Raw genomic sequence first — 17,704 nt, 5'->3', positions numbered from 1 at the left:
TCTGTAATTACATGATCTCCTGTAAAAATCTTACCACATACATCAAGTAAAACCATTTCAGTTACACCTTAAAAGAAGAAACCTCATTTATAAGTCATGTAGCCGACTGCTAATTTAGTGTAAACCTGGGTATAAATGAGGAATACCAACTTGCTTTGTTTTGTTTTGTTTCTGGGGAGGTGTTTATTTTTAACCATGATGTCCTAATTGGTTCTATTCTCTCCCTTGGCTCTCCCTGCCACAGTTCCAGAGTTATCAGTAGGCTAGATAGAAGGTGACCTCTCCTCATAAGGACTTGGACAACTCAGATTATCTGAAGACACAAACCTGATAGGAGGGAGAAGAAAAAACAAAACACTTGAAGCAAGAAATGCAAATGTAATCCTACGATCAAAGCAGCTGGTCAACACTTCCATCAGAAGTGAAGATAGGAAGCTCATCAGACAGAACATCAGCCCATGAGATGTTCGCAACATATCAATTTGTTGCAAGCAGTGTGTCGCTTCTGCACAATCAGAGACTGTCTCGATCTCTCCACTCACCGTGGAAGTTGCCTTGTGCCTAAACTGAATTGACAAATGCATTGTAACTACAAATTTTATTTATTGTTATGGAACTGTAAGGTCTACATATAAAGGGAAAAAGTTAATGTGGAAAGCTGATCTCCACTCAGCTGATGCCAGCATTAGTTAAAGCTGTTCGCGTGCAGAGAACAAAGCAGTGACAACCATTGGCCCTTAGCATTCCCGGCATACCTATTAGTGTCTTAAAAAGGAAGGGAAAAGTCTTTTGTTGCCCTCTCCTATCCTTTTGCCATATGAATAGTGTTTTCCAAGAAATAGGAAAATATTACTTGGTATAGCATTTCTCTCATGCTCATTTTTTCATTCATTTTTATTTTTTCTTTTTGGGTGTTGTATTTGGTCTCTGAATCTGAATAGTTTATGGTCACAGTCCAGAATCCTCCATGTAGCCCTATGTGCTTTGCATATTTACTTTACAAAGATAAGCAGAGACCATCTGTGACCATAGCCTAGCTAAGATTTTTAAAAGGGGAAATTTTGTCCCCTATATTTTCCCCCAAATAAATATTGCTTTATTTCTAATAATAACAAGACTTTTCAAGCTTCTAGGTTTCATAGTAAAGCTTGTAATAGAAGTGTAAATTACAAGGGAAGAATTTACTTTTTAGAAATTGCTTTGTTTTCCAAGCAGTAAGTACTACATATAGTACTTATAAAGTGTTAGCTGTAAGTAAGCACAAAATGAATTTAAAATACAAAGAAGATTTTCAGGCTGTGATTATGTTGAATATAACAACCCAGTAGTCACCAAGGCAGGTAGTGTGATAAATGAACACACCACTCTGAGGCTAATTACCTAATGGAATACAAGAGCAATGGTCACCCATGTCCTTATTCTAGCCTTTATTTCTCTGTCATTTGGATGGCTGGTTAGTGGGGAGGAATTCAGTGGGTGATGTAATCAACTGCAAACCATCTGCCCTGTCCCAAGAAGATGAGCCAGATTAGCATTTAACCAGTCCTTGTCAGTCCATCTTAATACTGTGCATTAAGGCACCCCTCTGTCTCTAATCCTTAAGAGTTTTTTTTTAAGACATAATAATCACTTTGAACTTCCATGAAACCTGTCTTCCACCACAACAACCCTGGGAGAGAAAAACATGCTAAACAAGGTTGTCTTGGCTTAATAATTCCTTATAGCCAATATCAACAAGGGCAATCAGCACACAGAAGAAAGGACCCAAATCACTATGTAACTTAAAGATTTCTGTTAATTTGAAAGAACAAAAACAATTAAGACAGAACTTCAGATTCTCCAATCAGGATGATACCTAACAAATCAGTCTTTCGTGAACGTAATGGACTTTCTGGTAACTTTAATTTGCCTATATTCTCCAATTACATCAGACTCTCTCTGTGGCCTTGTTCTTCATTTCAGTGTTAATCAGCTAAAACAGAAGTTGTTGCTTATGATGTGTGAGTGAACATATGCCACTGCCTGGCCTTTTTTCTTCAGAGCTTGTTGTCTTTTTCGCTATATTAGACTTTGCAGTATGCCCAGAAGCTTTCCTTCATAAAATAGAAAGAAAAAAACATTTGGCTTATTTTTCACTGTAGCTAGTCTTTTATACAATAATCTTGTAAGAAAATTTCTTGAATTCTAAATATTACTCTTTCTAGATTTTTGAAATCGAAAAGTTTTCAGTAAAAAGTTTCTTACTTTATTTTATTATATTAGGTAGTAAAAATGTAGGGTTATTTACCATAACCTGTTCATTAATATCAGAAATTTACAATAGCATTTTAAGACCATAGTAGAATTCTAGCATACCGTGTAGTACCTATGGAGTATTGTAAGAGCTAATTGTCCGAGATGAATTGCTTCTCATCTTGTTCTCCAGTTTCCATTGTTGGTTTATTGCAGATTTGTATCCTGTGTCAAATTCAAGGTATTACTGATAAACCTTTTGAACCAGCAGCAAGAAGTTCAAAATTTTTTCTGTCACTGTAACAGAAAACACAATATGTATATAACATTTATGTAGCAATAAATGTGCCATCTTTTTTTTTAACATAGTAAACTAGTGAGTTTTTTACATTCCTCTCTCAAACAGTAATGCATTTTGGTTTTTTTTCCTCCATCTCATTGCTCCCAGGAATGCTCACACTGCTTTTCTTTCTTTTCTCCCAGCTTTCTTGAGATATAGTTGACATATAATATTGTGTATGTTTAAGATGTAGAACGTCATGATTTGATATATGTATATATTGCAAAATGATTACTACAGCAAGGTTAGTTAACACATCTATCACCTTACATAGTTCCTTTTTTGCGTGTGTGGCAAAAATGTTTAACGACCACGCTGCTTTTCTTATGTGCATTGCCTGTGACCTTATCTGGGAAACCCATCAGGACAGAATCAGACTTGTAGAACTAAGCTGCTAATCTAGTCTATAGCTTCTCTGGGTTATATGTTTCTCCTCTTGCCCTCTCTACTGATAGTGGCCTTTTAGCCTTTTCCTGAAGGTTTACCAATGGTGATTAGTAGTTAAAATCTGCTTATTTGTAGATCTAGAGAAAAACGAAGATGGAAAAGGACTCAAATGAAGCTTTCAAATTAACATTATTTGAAGCACTTTCACATGTTTTATGTCCCTTTTCTCACAAAAAGCCTATCATAATTAGGAGATGGTATTATTTACTGTTCTCAGATTAAAAGTTCTGCTCTTACCCCGGTTTTCACATACAGCCCCACTCCACCCCCCTGCCAAAAATATGCATAGTGATTATCCACAAGGACTTCAGCCAAGCAAGAGCCTAAAACAAACAGTGGATGAACTTTTTTGGACAAACTTTCGTAGGGCCTATACGTGAGACACCCAAGATCATCGTCACACCCTCTTGGGATCCTGGCAAATTGCTTCTCTTGGTGAATTATGAAATCCACTGTTCACATTGGAGGCCCAACAGATCATTTTACTCGTAGGAGTTGGTGAAAACAAACATTTTAGTTCGATTTTTCTTTATACAGATTGATGAATAAAATATAGATTATTATAGTTAAATGAAATCTAGAAACCATCTCATCAACCACCTCATTAATAGCTTTATAAAAACTGAGGCCCAGAGAGGTTGTATGTCTCCAAAAGCACATAACTAGTAACAGATTAAGACACTTAAAACTTGTCCTACAAAATCTTCTTGCCTTTACTTTTTGTCCTTTGTCTTTATAGATTTTTAGGCCAATTCTCTTCAGTGGCTTCACTTTTTTCTCTCCTCTACTACATTTTTTTCTTTCATTTTTCTCTCCTCTAGTTCATATATTTTTTCTTCCATGGAAACTCAGAATTTAAATGTACATCACGTCATGTGTGCATGCATGTGTGCATGCATGTGTGTGTGTATCAAAGGTTAAAGAGTATTAGCTTTGGCATCAAACAGTCCTCGATTCAGTCCAGGCTCAACATCTAGGTAGCTCCATTTCCCTATCTGAAAAATGGAGATACATATTAGAATTGTGTAAGTATTGAATGAAACAATGTATGGAAAGCTCTTACCTTGGTTCCTGTCACATAAGTACTCAATAAATGATAAATATTTTTTAAATAAATAGTAGCTTTCCTTTTAACCAGCTCCCAGGAAGATTCTTCTTCAGCCATCCTGTGAGAGAGGTAAATGGTGGTAAAAATAACCCCAAGAAGATGTCAACCCATCTTTGCAGGAGTCTACATTCTTTGGGGGCAAGCCGATGAAACGTATTCAGTGCCCTCCAGTTGGGTACGTTTTATGAGGACTTTTTTTTTAAACCTTCACATTTCAAAAGAGTAAGCCAGTAGGCTTTGCCCAGTCACACTTTATGGGTTGGCAGCTAAGTCAGTTTGGGTCCTCAGGAAGCAGATACCAAGATAGAAGTGCAAGGGCTTTATTGGAGGTAGCACCTGTGGGAAACAAAAGGGAAAGGAATCAGGAGTAATTAGGGATGGGATTCAGACCATGATGCAGGTCTGACATCTGTGAAAGAAGGGGAGAGGAAGGCGGATTAGGTAAGGAGAACCTCAGACTGCCTGTAGCTCTGGACAAAGTCCTGGGGTACAAGAAGATTGCCCATTGAGGAATCTTGTGTTGGACAGAAGTGGTAAGGTGCCAGTGTCCCTGTGGTGGGCAGTCACCTGGGAGTTACCTGAGAAGACAGGCCTCAGTTTGAATACTCCAAAGTTCTGCACTTGGAGGCTGAGAGCCAACTGCACTCCCCTGACTGGTTATCCCTTGAAGGGAGATCTCAGAGGTGCACCTCCATGGCTTTCACAGCACCTCATTGCTACTTCCTACAGAACTGGCAGAACAAAACCAAAGGGTCTTCTGCAGTCACTGGGACCACAGCTGACCTCAACAGGCTCATCAGAATTTCAAAAACTGCAATTCTTTCTCCCCTGGCATTGTGCTGTCAAGGAAACCTACATGTGTTATCAAGAAGGACAATTCCATTCCTCCTCCATTTTCATGGGCCATTATGTAGGCTGGTATAATCTGGGTCTGAGTCCCTAAAGTTGCTGTGTTATTCTGGTGTTCTTCACAGGACATTGTGATAGTCCCTGTTTTCTGGGTCAGTGGATGGTCCACAGGCTATTTGTGGCAACCTGGCTTTGGAAGGCCACAATGTCCTCATTGTTTTGAGGTGTTTCCCTATGCTGCCCCCAGCCCCCGGAGCTCTTACCTCTGCCCTGTACTTGGGGCATGTTTGTGTAAGTAGAAATATCTTTCTTGTCTTCTTTTTCTTTCCCTCTTTAATCATTTATTCCAGAAGACATCTTTAAAGGGCTTTTCTGTTCCCTTTGGCCTAGACCGCTAGTCTCCCAGAACTGATGTGGGGCACTGCTGCATGTGGCCAGGTTCTCCTTTCTCACTCATGAGGGTGGGTGCCCCCCTAGACAGGGTGCCTGGCTGTGTGGTCTCTCAGGCTCTCCGGGCCATTTTATCCTTGGAAACTGCAAGCACAATGCCCAAAGCTTCCAAGCCTGTTAAAGCCTGTGAAAATGCAACCTGAAAAATATTGTGCCAAAAGATTAAAAAACTGCAAAAATGAAATTAATTTTAAAAACAATTACAAATATCATTTCAAAATTTTATAGCAAAATAAAATTACTATTTAATGTGGGATTTGAGCTCATTTCATATATTTTTATACATACATACATATATATATGTATATATACACACACACACACATATGATGGAAAGGCCTTAAATACCTTCCAAAGGTTTAACACCTTGGGTTCCTTCAATTCCAGTCTCTTTCATTTAATACATTTGTCTTTGGTTTCTTAATAACCTTGGGAAGACAACCGTGTCTTCCCCTCTGGAGGTGAGGACCATTGGTGTATCTCTGAAGATCTAACCTGCCTAGGCCGTGAGAACCCCCCGAGACATCACGAGTTTTTTAGAAGCGCTAAACAGACCACTCTTCCCCTGCTTCCAGGGTGAGTTCTTCCTCAGTCCCTTGCAGCCCTATGAGATTTTTTGCTTTCTCCCATTTCTCTGGCCTTCAGCCCCTTCCTACAAGCCTGAGTTTTCTCCTGGAGAGCTGGTCCTTGTTGAACTGAGGTGGTAGCCCAGTGTTGGGAGCAGGCCCGGGGCAGGGCCTCTCGTCCGCAAGCTGGAGGGATCACCTTGTCCTGAAATACACCCAGCCATCAGCTGTGATAGATTTTCTCCATCCGAGTACTCCCAGTGGCCACCCTCGCAACTCAGGGAAGCCGGATGATGTTCCGAAGCAGCACTGTGATGAAGCTCTGGCCCCTGCCTTGCAGGGCTGTGGGCATTGGGAAGTCCTACTTACGGGGCCACCTCACACTCAAGCTCCAGCCCCAGGAGCCTCTCCTGAGGCCTCCATCCCGTCGGGCTGAGCCACCACACCCCACTCATGCCAGGCCACCCCCAGGTCATCCTGCCTCACGCCCAATAAAGCCTGTGCTGAAAGGACCAGGGTTGTTTTTCAGACTCTTTCAGCAGGGAGGGATTGATCAACCCTGATAGTGCAGGGAGCTTGCTCTCACCCCGGACTGGCAGAGATTAATTAGCTTGATTCCCAAGCATAATCCCTAATTAGGCACAGGAAGAAAGCAAAGAAAACACAAAGGAACTATTCTTCTTCTGTTCCAGAGGGGGAGGGGGAGGAACGGGAAACGGAGGAAGAAGCAGGTAAACATATTGCAGCACCTGAGTGCCTACTCCCAACCAACCCAAGAGCACAAACATTGCTGAGGAGGGGGTGTCTTCCTGCGAGGATCTCATATGAAAATGTGCCTTTAGTTTCTTTGTTTTGCTCCGTGCCTAACGATGCACAGGAAGGTGCGATTAAGCGCTACGCTTTGAAGTACCTGCTCTAGGCTTGCTCAGCCTCCAGAGGCTGAGGTTGCCGCAGGGGAGAAATCAGCTCCGTTGGGCTGGGAGAAAAAGGTTGGATGGGGAGGGGGTAATCACCCTGAGACCCGAGTACAGATAGTGAAAGGAAACATTTCCCGTAGCTGAGAAGGAGGGGGCACCCCTTCCAGAGCCCAAGAGTGGGCTCTTGTCTAACTCTCGGAAATGAACTGTCCGAGGAGACACACGTGCTGACAAAGCAAGAGACTATTGGGAAGGGGCGCCCAGGTGGAGAGCAGCAGCGTAAGGGAACCCAGGAGAACTGCCCTGCCACGGGGCTCGCAGCCTTGGGTTTTATGGTGATGGGGTTAGTTTCCGAGTTTTCTCCGGCCAGTCATCTTGCTTGGCACATAGCTGGTGACTCAGGGTCCTTCCTGGTTGCGCACGCATCTCTCAGCCAAGAGGATTGGCTGGATTCCAGCGTGAAGGATTCTGGGAGGTTGGTCGTCTCCTCCTTCTTTGGGCCCGTCCTGAATTCTCCTGGGTAGTTTTCCGAGGCAGCGCTTCGTTTCTTATGGGAACCTCCTGTGGTGAGACAACTCAGGTAAGCGGGTTATCATCGTGTCTGGCCAAGGTGGGCGGTTTTGGTCAAGGGTTCCCTAACATTATTACTAGCATTTTCTAGAACTTTCCAGCCAGGACTGACGGGTGGTGGGGAGGGCAATGGGAGGAAGGAGGGACCTCACTTAGCCGTGAGATTTGGCCAATCAAAACTTCACCCCGGGGCTTCCCTGGTGGCGCAGTGGTTGGGAGTCCGCCTGCCGATGCAGGGGACGCGGGTTCGTGCCCCGGTCCGGGAAGATCCCACATGCCGCGGAGCGGCTGGGCCCGTGAGCCATGGCCGCTGAGCCTGCGCATTCGGAGCCTGTGCTCCGCAACGGGAGGCCACAACAGTGAGAGGCCCGCATACCGCAAAAAAAAAAAAAAAAAAAAATTTCACCGCGGGGAACTTCAGTTTCCTCTTCTGTAAAATGGGGGTAATTTACAATCATACTAGCTCGTGTGATGGTTCTGAGAATGAATTGAGTTCAGAGGTGCATGGCACACAGTAGGCACTTTCTAACCCACCTAACGAAAGCAAACCAAGGGAGCAGCAAATCAAAAAATGATGTAGCCATTAAGAAAGTAATTGTTTATATTTTTAGGTGTGATTGTTTTTCTGCAAGTCCTTGTCTTGTAGAGATGCGTGTGCTGTAGTGTTTACAGAGGGAACGATGAGGTGTCTGGAATTAGCTTCGGTATAGGGCAGGCAACGGGGGTGGGGTGGGATGACAGGTTTTAGATGAAACAAGATTGGCTGTGAGTCTATCCTTGTTAAACCTGGGTGACAGATACATAAGGGTTCATTATGCTCTTTATTTTGTAGATGTTTGACATTTTTCATGACAAGTTGAAAGAGAGGAGAAAGGAAGGAAGGAAGGGAGGAAGAGCGGGTGGAGGGGGCCGGGGGGGTGGCGGCAAGAAGGAGGAAAGAAGATTCTGCCTAAGTGTCCCTTCTGAAACCTTCCCCAAGCGCCACATTGTCAGGGGACAGAGGGTGTTTTCTGCTCATCCTGAGCAATGAGACCCATGAGGAGACAGGAGGGTCATCCAGGGAGCAGCCCCAAGTGGCAAAGTCCCTCCGGGGACCATGGAGAGAGACAGCAGGACAGGGTGACAGCGGACCGTGGATCCTAGCACAGGTCTTGCCCGTGACATTGGGTGGCGTAGGGCCATGGGACCAGAAGGGATACTTAGAGGGGAGAACAGAAAGAGCTGTGGAGGAGGAAGCAATGTGAGCCCACTTCCCTAAAGAAAGGGTGGCAGGGCAGGCAAGGTTGAAGGTGGGGTGCTCCAGGATTCGAGTGGGCTTTTTGAAGGAGAAGGAGAGCCTGCGGTACCCCCAGGTACCAAGCAGCTGGTATCTGGAGAGACACAGGCCACTCCGGGTAGTCTGTGGTCTGGAAATTGGAGTGTCTGCTCCCCTCACCAGCTGGCGGGTGGCCCTGGTCTAGGTGCTGGGCCTCCACCAACGGCAAAGTTCCCCCAGGTGCCTGCGTGGGGAAGACAGGCACCCCAATCCCTCACGTGACCAACCGGAGCGTCCCCATTTCCCTGAGGCTTCTCCAGGGGTCCCCACAGGACTGAGAACCATACCGCAGTGACCCTTTCCCCAAGGAAGTGCTGTGTCCCAGAGCAGCCTTCATGGGGGTGACATGTCCAGATCTGCCCAAGAAGGCTGGTGATGGAGAGAGCAGAATCTGCCAATCAGTGTGGGGAAAAGTGGATTCTGCAACAACCTTGATGAGGTTAAGAGCTTGGGGGGGCCTGGGAAGACCAAATGTTTAATATTTGGGAGAGAGACTGTCTAAACAAAGCAATGAGGAGGCCGCTTTGTAGTGATATGAAAGAGATGAATTAGGTTTATCCGACATCAAAGGACAGGAGATACAATGGGGACTGAGGCCCCCAGGCAGCGTGGGCAGGGCTGGAGCAGAGACTTCGCAGACTCCAGTGTGGTGGAGAAGAGCTCCAATGGTGTGTGTCTGAGCATTGCTTTGAAGCCCCCTTCCATCATTTAACACACTTCCTAAAACCTCCCCCAAAGCGGCCTTTTCAAAAGCAACATTTGCTACCAACCAGGAGAAACACAGGAGCCTGCCCTCCCCTGTTGACCGTTGAGAAGAGGGTGCTTGCCGACTGTTTCTTCTTGAGGATAAACTGAGGATGGGGGCCTGCCCGGCAGGCGGTGCCAACAGTGGAACCCACTGAGGCTCTGGGGCTCAACAGAACTGAGTGAGAACCTGCTTCTGCTTCCACTGACTGGGTAACCCTAGGCAAGTCACTTGGCCTCTCTGAGCATTAACTGTTTTGCCTATAAAATGGAAACAGTAATCCCTAAATCACCAGGGTATGGTGTCCGGCAGAGGGAAGTTGGAGAAAAGGAAAAGACCCCTTTGGATGGATTCTGATGGGCGCAGAAAGAACTAAACCAGTCACCCCAGGGGGGCTTTCTCCAAACTCCTGGCAGAGAGCTGATTACAGTCTCCACTAAGTACCCGACATCTTCCTGGGCCAGGGGCGTCCCAGGGGCTGGGTGTCTACTGCACAGCCTGCCAGCCCCAGCTGGCTTGTTAGAACACAGGATGACTTTTGTGGTTCATTCGACCCCCAAATTCGGTGATGCTACATCTTGATCACACATTTTGAAATGTTTGGGGGTGAAATGCTGTGATATCTGGGATTTATTTTAAGATATTTTAGCAAAAAAAAAATGTAGAGTAGATGAAACAAGAATGTCAGAATATTGATCATTCTTAAAACTGGATGGGCTTCCCTGGTGGCGCAGTGGTTGAGAGTCCGCCTGCCGATGCAGGGGACATGGGTTCGTGCCCCGGTCCGGGAAGATCCCACATGCCGCGGCGCGGCTGGGCCCGTGAGCCATGGCCGCTGAGCCTGCGCGTCCGGAGCCTGTGCTCCGCAATGGGAGAGGCCACAACAGTGAGAGGCCCGCGTACCGCAAAATATAAAAAATAAAAATAAACTGGATGAAGATTTATTATTTTATTCTCCCCTACTTTTGTGTATGTTTGACATTTTTCATAAGAAGAAGTTAAAGTTACAAAAATACATGTCAGGGGCTTCCCTGGTGGTGCAGTGGTTGAGAGTCCGCCTGCCGATGCAGGGGACACGGGTTCGTGCCCCAGTCCGGGAGGATCCCACATGCCACGGAGCAGCTGGGCCCCTGGGCCATGGCCGCTGGGCCTGCGCGTCCGGAGCCTGTGCTCCGCAGCGGGAGGGGCCGCAACAGTGAGAGACCTGCGTACTGCCAAAAAAAAAAAAAATACATGTCAGGTTCTCGTAGCTCCAGTTCCCTGCCGGGTGGGGCTGAAGCTGGCCTGATGGGACTCCCTGTGCCTCTCTCCCTCTCTGCCCCAACGTTCAGGGTCTTCTGAAGTGGTGGGCACTGCACCTGGTGCTGTGGGAAACCCAACGATGACCACAATGCAGACCAGCAGGAGAGGCTAAGACATTAATGAGAAATAACAAGGCAGCACAGCAAGGGCTCCCCAGGATGCGGACCCAGGGCTCTGGACCTGAGAAGGGAGCAGTTAACTCAGACAACAGAGGGTGTCAGGGAGGACTGACCATGGTGACAAACTAATAGTAGCAGCAGGATCAAGCATTAGCTGGGGTCCTAGGGGACTATGGGCCTCACATGATGGGGGGTTTAGAGCAGAGGTACATTCACTGCGTCGCGTGGATTCTTAGGCTTGCTAAAGTGAGCTGAATTCTAACTTAATGCATTTGGAGTGACACAAGACAGGAGGAGTTAGACATGCCATTGAACCAGCAGGACGTTTTTAAAGCTCAGTCCAGCCATTGACTTCAGGTCCTCTTGGTAGAAATAAATCAGGTTTCCTGGGCAAACCTGAGTTCCATTCCCTCATTCATTCAATCATTCAGTTACAAATTCTTTTTTATTTCTTACAACTCTGTGGGTCAGGGATTCAGGCAGGGATCAGCTGGGCAGTTCTTCTGCTCCAAATGGCGTTGGCTGGGGTCACCCTACCCTCAGGGAGCTCCCTCTCTAGTTGGGGTGGCAGGTAGGTTCCTACACTGCTAGGACGGGGAGCACACAGAGTTCCTACACAACTTCAGGAGAAGACTTCACACCTTCAGTCTCCACAGGTAGGAGTCCTTCCTAGTGCATGAGAGGGTTCTGTGTTAGCCAGCCAAGCACACACAGAGTCTGGAGAATTACAGTGTGGTACTTTACTCCTAGTTCAAGTCATATCCTCTACAACATACAGACTGCACAGGGCAGGGCGAGGTGTGTGTGTGGAGGTAACCCCTGTACCCTACTGCACCCACCCCCTCCCCCAGCTCTGCAATGCCGGCGGTCCTGGCACCTCCACCTTCAGGGCTGACTCAGTGACTCCTCTGCTAGCAGGCCCGGTAATAGGCACCTGGCCCCTTTCCCCTCGTGACTCTCTTCCCTGCTTCCTCTTCCTCCCCTGCACCCTCCTGTTCTTATCCGACCAGGGCTAGGCCAATCACTCAGCACCATTGTGGATGGACAGAGGGGAAGAGCCAGCAGATCCTGGAGACAGGCATCTGTGAGATGACCAGAGCTGTCCACGGCCACGACAAGCCTCCTGCAGCGTAGTCTCCTGTATGTGGTCACACACGCCAAGACTTCACAGGGCGTGACCACAGGCCCCTGTGCTGTCCCAGCTTCGGGGTGTGCACGGACCCAGGAAAAACTCAGTATTTGGGGTGAGGAGGGGACTTCTGGGAGTTCACACCCCAGCCCCTCCACTGTTTGTAAAAAGTGGGAGGCAGCCAAGCAAGGCAGAGCTCTGGGCCAGCTCCCCATCCCAGGTGCTCTGTGAGACACAGGGGAGGTGGAAGAAGGGAAGCCAAGGTCCTTTGGGAATCAGGTGACTCAGCAAGGGACCCCAAGCAGTTAAAAGTGAAATTTTGTTTCTTGTGATTCAGGAATTCTTATCCCACCCTGTCTCTCCACACCTGGTCAGGGGAGGGGTCCCAAGGCCCCAGCAGACACTCTCAGGTCTTCCTTTAATGCCGGGCAGCACGGCTGGGACGGGCTGGCCTCTCTAAGCCAGCTCGGGGATATCTCGATGGAAGGAAACACAGGGGAACCTGCAACCAGGTTCGTGGTGGGCTTTATTCGTTTGCCCTGTGGGGTTTTCTACAGGGATGCTGCCATGCCCTGGTCTCAGCCTCCTGTCTGTTGCCTGGCACCCTGATCCCACTTATCCTGGAGGGAGAAATCCCATTTTCCCACTCCCACCCCCACGCTCCTTTCTAGAGCAGCCAGGATGAACGACTCAGTCCCTTACCTGGAGTCCGGCGGCAGCGTGTCAGTTGGAGGGGGATGTGGATTGGGGCCATAAAATTTTCTCAGTCATTGAATAAAGGATTTAGTTATTTAGACAAACTAAATATGTTAGGCTATCTATACTAACTACATGAATTAGATTCATTTTTCAAAATTTTAAATGTCTCAACTTTATCCAGAGACTGAAAGGCCTATAGCAAGCCAGGGGAGGGTGGGATCTTTGAACGTGCTCAGGGAAAACCACTGGCTGGATGATTCCCTAAGAAAAGGGACACAGTCACCGAGAACTCTGCCTTTTCTGCCAACACCGGGGTCCAGAGAAGGCAAGTGCTCTTCCATTGAGGGTGAACAAAGTCAGATAAGATGAGGGAGCTCAAAGCAATGGAGGGGCTGGCATGCGGGATGGGTGTTTTATTTACCTTTCTCAGTGGGGAGCTCCCCAGAAATACCCGGGGTCCACAGAGAGCTCTCTATTCCAAATCGCAGGTCTCCTCTCCTCTCTCCTGCTGAGAGAGCGAATCCCGGCCTTAGACTTGATCTGCCCTCCAGCCAGCGACCTCCGTTGTTCCTCCTGTTGGATCTGATAACAACAAATGCAGAACTTCCAGCAACCAGTTGGTTTGAACAAGAGGTGGGTCATCGATTTAATGAAATGTTCACTAGAAGCCCCCCACAAAGAAAAGGTCCCATCTGGGGACTGGGGGTAACATGACGGGCTAGTGGCAGACCCTTCACTTAACAGGCCAGTCAGGTCGCTATTGGCTGGAGTGATACCCAGAGTTGGGATTATTTGTTTCCAAGGAACTGAAGTCTCTCTGGGGAGGAAGTATGTCCCTATTTATATCTTCGATTGGGAAGCAGGACTGTCCCCCACTCACTAGAAACAAGAGAAGGAAGATATGCCATCCTAGGTGCACATGGGTTAGTGCTAGGCTGTGTGAGTGTGAGTGTGGGTGAGGTGTGTCTATGTGCCTGTGAACTTGTTAACCTTTGAATCTGGATTTGAGGACCACCACTCTGAATGAAAAGACTCTGTCCTTTGAAGAGTATACCACCCATGGGAGGAGAAAAACAGAGAAAATGCCTGTGAAACAAGGAATGACGTATTGGGGGGATAACATATGTAAAAGTGCCTAGAACACAACACTCAATGAACAGCAGGTGACATTATTTGCAGACATAACCAAGGGTGTTATTTAAGATCAAAAGCTTCAGAGAATCAGGGGTCTGGATCTGAATCCTGGCTTGGTTTGTGACCTTGGGCTTAATCTTTTTTTGTTTAACTTTTTCTTTTCAATAATTTTAGGTTTACAGAAGAGTTCCAAGTACAGTATAGAAAGTTCCCTTGTATCCTTTACCCCGCTTCCTCTAATATCTTACATAATGAGGTACACGTATTAAAACTAAGAAATTAACAGTGGTACATTACTAGGAACTAAAACTAGACTTCATTCAGGTTTTACCGTGTTTCCTACTAATGTCCTTTTTCTGTTCTAGGATCCAATCCATGATACCATGTTGCATTTAGCTGTGTCCAGTCTGTGACTATTTCTCAATTTTTCCTTGTGTTCTCTTGACTTTGACACTTTGAAGAGTACAGGGCAGGGACTGTAGCTCGATTTATAACTTTTTCTGGCCTTTCCTCACGCCAGGTTATGGATTTGGGGGAAGAACACCACAGGGGTGAAGTGCCCTTATCATATCATGTGGGGGGTATCTGCTCTCGACATGACTTATCGCTGGCGATGTCGCCTGTATCACTTGCGTAAGGTGGTGTCTGCCAGTTTCCTCCACTGCAAAGTTACTATTTTCCCTTTCCATGTTTTATTCCTTAGAAGCCAGTCACTAAATCCAGCCCACACTCAAGGACAGAGGAATTAAGCCACACCTCTTGGAGGGAGGGGTAGTCACGTTACATTTGGAATTCTGTAAGGCAGATTTGACCCTTCTCCCTCATTCTACTTAATCTTTTTCAAGCCTCAGTTTCTCATCTGCAAAATGGGCTATTCAATGGAGAGGCTTGTTGGAAGGTTTAAATAATATAATGTGTGAACAGTCCTTAGCACTAACAAAGGTTCAATATTATGATCAGAAATGATCCAAGACACATCAAACTATTTGCAGGAGTCATTTAACTTGGCCCATTGTGCAGCTGTCAATGTTGGTCTCCTCTAGACACGGAGAGTGAAGGCCCCTGAGAGGGGCAGTTTGGGGCCAGGCTAATGTTGGGCTGCTTTCTGCCCCTCCCGAGAGCCCCACACACGAGAGGGGAGGTCTGGAGACAGGATGCCCAGAGCCCACTGAAGGCATGGCCTAACCACAGATGTGGTGTGTGGACTGGATGTTGGTGAAAGATGATAAAAATGCGATAAGAACCAAACACCTGAGAAACCACTCAGGAGGCCAAGACCAGAGTAGAGCCTAACAGATAGTGAGTTCTCAGTAATTAGTCATCGACTGAATGGCCCAGTGAGAACTAAACAAAGAGCACTGGACTGGGAGTCCTGTTACTTAGGTCTTTCAATCCAGATTTTTTTTTTTTTTTTTTGCCAATTTGCCATGTGACACTGAGCAAGTTACTTAACTTGTCTGGGCTTCATATTCTGGCTGTGTGAACTGTGAGGAAGTTGGGGAAAGACAGGTCTAGGCCCAGGCTGCAGAGGCAAGGTGCTCACCCGCACTTCTCCCTCATCACCCCGCTTTCTGTGACCCATACTAACTGTGGGACTCTCTACTGGGCTTTCAAAAACAGATGCCGATATCTTAGCACTTGTTGAAGGCCCAGGGCATCGTTAGAAGCTTGTCAGCATGTACAGTATGGTAAAGGCTGTTGCAGTACATGTTCTGCCTGTTTTTGCTCTGTGCTTCCTACATGTGCTGCTTTGATTTCTCTTCATCTGCCCCGACTGGTCTCATCTCCTGTTTGTCCTCAGCTGCTGAAAGGGCCACGTTTGTTTTCATTACAATAGCATCCTTGGGGAAACTTCCCTGGTGGTCCAGCATGTAAGACTCTGCCCTCCCAATGCAGGGGACCTGGGTTCGATCCCCGTTCAGGGAACTAGATCTCGCATGCGTGCCGCAACTAAGAGTCCTCATGCTGCAACAAAGATCCCGTGTGTCACAACTAAGACTCGGCGCAACCAAAATAAATAAATATTTTTTTAAAAAATGGGGGTGGGGTGCCCTTGTGCTCTCCTCAGAGGGGCCCCACTGGCACTCTGTGAAAGACAATCATATCCTTCTGTTTCCTCCATGTTTGTTTTTAGACAAAGATGTGATCAGAGGGGCTCTCTGGACTCATGGCCTTCAGAGGGGAGGTTAGCTTGGGTCTTCACCCCAGTCACTCATAACCTGAACATGTATATTCCTACACCGAAACAGAGCTGTTCTCCTTGCCCTTCAGGGAAGAAGCCTGGAGTCTGGGGAGGGAGATCATGAGACAGGAAAGGGCTCTTCAGAGGTGGAGGTGGGGCGGGTTTGATGAATTATTCTTCACATTTGGTTTACTTTTCGAACTGGACTTCTCCTTCCCACAGGGGCTCTTTCTAGACCTAAGCTGCCTCTGTCGGGGCTGCCTTAGTGCCGAGGTATCTCCCAGCTTCCCAGCCCTCTGGCCTTTTCCTCCCCTGCCAGTGTTCCCAGAGCTCCTGCCCTTCTCTGGTCACCAAGCCGGAGGCTCGAGCACCTGGCCCGGCCGACCTTTCACGACCAGCGCTGGAGCGCCCCCTGCCGCTAGAAATTGCTATGACCATTGGGCAGAGGGTTCAGTTAGGGGGCTGATTAGGTTCTCGTCACAGGGGCTGCAAACAGTGGCAAACAATTAATCAAAAAGAACTTCAGGCATCCACAGGCCAGCACTCTGCTGGGGATTGTGGAGGAAGCTGGATAAGATGCAGGGCATGCCTGCCAGGCTACAACCATGGGGCGTCCCCCGCACCCCACCCCAGGCCACCTGACCCAGCTTTCAGCCAGACCCCAGGCTCCGTGCCAGCTCTGGCCCCTGGTGAAGGGAGATCTGAGACCCCTGGGTGAGGAGGGCAAGCAAGGCAGCATCAAGACGCCATCCCTGGGCTTCCCTGGTGGCTCAGTGGTTAAGAATCCGCCTGCCAATGCAGGGGACACGGGTTCGAGCCCTGGTCCAGGAAGATCCTACATGCCAGGGAACAACTAAGCCCACGAGCCACAACTACTGAGCCCTCATGCCACAACTACTGAAGGCCACGTGCCTAGAGCCCACGCTCCACAGCAAGAGAAGCCACCGCAATGAGAAGCCCGCGCACCGCAACAAGGAGTAGCCCCCGCTCGCCGCAACTAGAGAAAGCTGGCACAGCAACAAAGACCCAGTGCAGCCAAAAATAGATAAATAAGATAACATAAATAAATTTATTTTTTTTTAAAAAAGGTGCCATCCCTGCAGGTCCTACCCGCTCCCCTTCCCTGGGGGCCAAACAGGGGCCAGTGACTTGCTGGCCTTGCTCCCTGCCCCCATTCTGCTCAGAGCCAAGTCTGCTTTTCCATCTCCCAGGGACCCCCACCCTCCTGCCCAGCCTGTGTGGCCTCTGGGCTGTAGGACGGCTCACACCAGGACCAGGGCCCACTCCCCCATGAGGCCCAGGAGGCCCCCTGTACCATAGGGGCCCATGGGAATATTTCCATTTCTTGTAGAATCAGAAGGCAGAAATAAACTTTTAGGCTGAAGAAAACGTTTTAGTATACAATGTTAACATCTTCATCTTTATACCAACACAGTCGTAAAATATAACTTTGAATGTTATTTAGAGAGTGAAAAGGGCCCTCACCCAAGTCCTAATGCAGCCCCTGGACGTGGCCGTCTGTCTGGGCAACCGTCTGACGGTCAGCGGGGCTAAGATGCTGGTGAAGGCCAGATTCCTCGGTCGTGGCGGTGACGAGATT

At 47.5% G+C, this 17,704-nt stretch overlaps 1 protein-coding gene across 11 annotated transcripts in view; it reads left to right on the top strand.

Annotated features, from left to right (window-relative positions):
* TCF12 (transcription factor 12) overlaps positions 1-4,234 on the top strand; it is a 383,172-nt gene extending 378,938 nt beyond the window's left edge. For all 11 annotated transcript variants that reach the window (XM_079912043.1, XM_079912044.1, XM_079912042.1 and 8 more), the window contains one exon: positions 245-4,234. The gene's annotated coding sequence lies outside the window, so the exon portion shown is untranslated. The remainder of the gene's footprint in view (positions 1-244) is intronic.
* Positions 4,235-17,704: the final 13,470 nt, after the last annotated feature.

Source organism: Stenella coeruleoalba, assembly GCF_951394435.1.
Source record: "Stenella coeruleoalba genome assembly, chromosome: 2".
Taxonomy (NCBI): Eukaryota; Metazoa; Chordata; class Mammalia; order Artiodactyla; family Delphinidae; genus Stenella; species Stenella coeruleoalba.
The sequence above is the reverse complement of the archived record's forward strand: the minus strand, read 5'-3'. Positions and strand labels throughout refer to the sequence as shown.